Here is a 474-nt window from a genome sequence, read left to right on the forward strand (position 1 = left end):
GGTGGGGGTGGGGAAAGGGGAGACGGAGGAGCCGCTCCTGACGCCGCCAACGCCGCCCTGCGCCGGGGGAGGCCGACGAGGCCTACAGGGCTGCTGCTGCTGCTGCTTCTCCTGCGGCAGGGACCGCAGCGCGGCCAGGCGGAGAACCTCCCGCACGCCGGTCCGGCTCCTCGCCGCCGCCTGCGCTTCCAGCCGGGATCGCCTCCCGCCTCCTTTTCTCCCCTTGTCTCTGGATTCTCTACCAGGAGGGGTCAAGGTAACTTCCACGGGGGGGCGGGGGATCCAGGCGGCTGGCTTGGCCGGGGCTTAGCTTTTCCCTGCCTGCCTTTCCTCGTCGGTGGCATCGCAGCCTCCGGGGACGGCCCCCTTCCCCGAGGCCCGTGCTTTGGCAGCTTTTTCTCCACCCCCACCCCGGGGGGGGGTCTAAAAATCTGTGTTTTTTCGGGTAATCTCTTCTTTTTTAGAAAAGGTTTT

The 474-nt window shown here is 66.9% G+C and overlaps 1 protein-coding gene across 3 annotated transcripts in view; it reads left to right on the forward strand.

Moving 5' to 3' along the window:
* Window positions 1–47: 47 nt before the first annotated feature.
* PPP2R5E (protein phosphatase 2 regulatory subunit B', epsilon) overlaps window positions 48–474 on the forward strand; it is a 130,205-nt gene continuing 129,778 nt past the window's right edge. Inside the window, exon 1 of one of the 3 annotated variants that reach the window (XM_015428295.1) lies at window positions 48–256. The gene's annotated coding sequence lies outside the window, so the exon portion shown is untranslated. The remainder of the gene's footprint in view (window positions 257–474) is intronic. The other 2 variants (XM_015428293.1, XM_015428294.1) reach the window with 2 other exon arrangements.

This window comes from Gekko japonicus, unplaced genomic scaffold (assembly GCF_001447785.1).
Source record: "Gekko japonicus isolate JY-2015 unplaced genomic scaffold, Gekko_japonicus_V1.1 scaffold2900, whole genome shotgun sequence".
NCBI lineage: Eukaryota > Metazoa > Chordata > Lepidosauria > Squamata > Gekkonidae > Gekko > Gekko japonicus.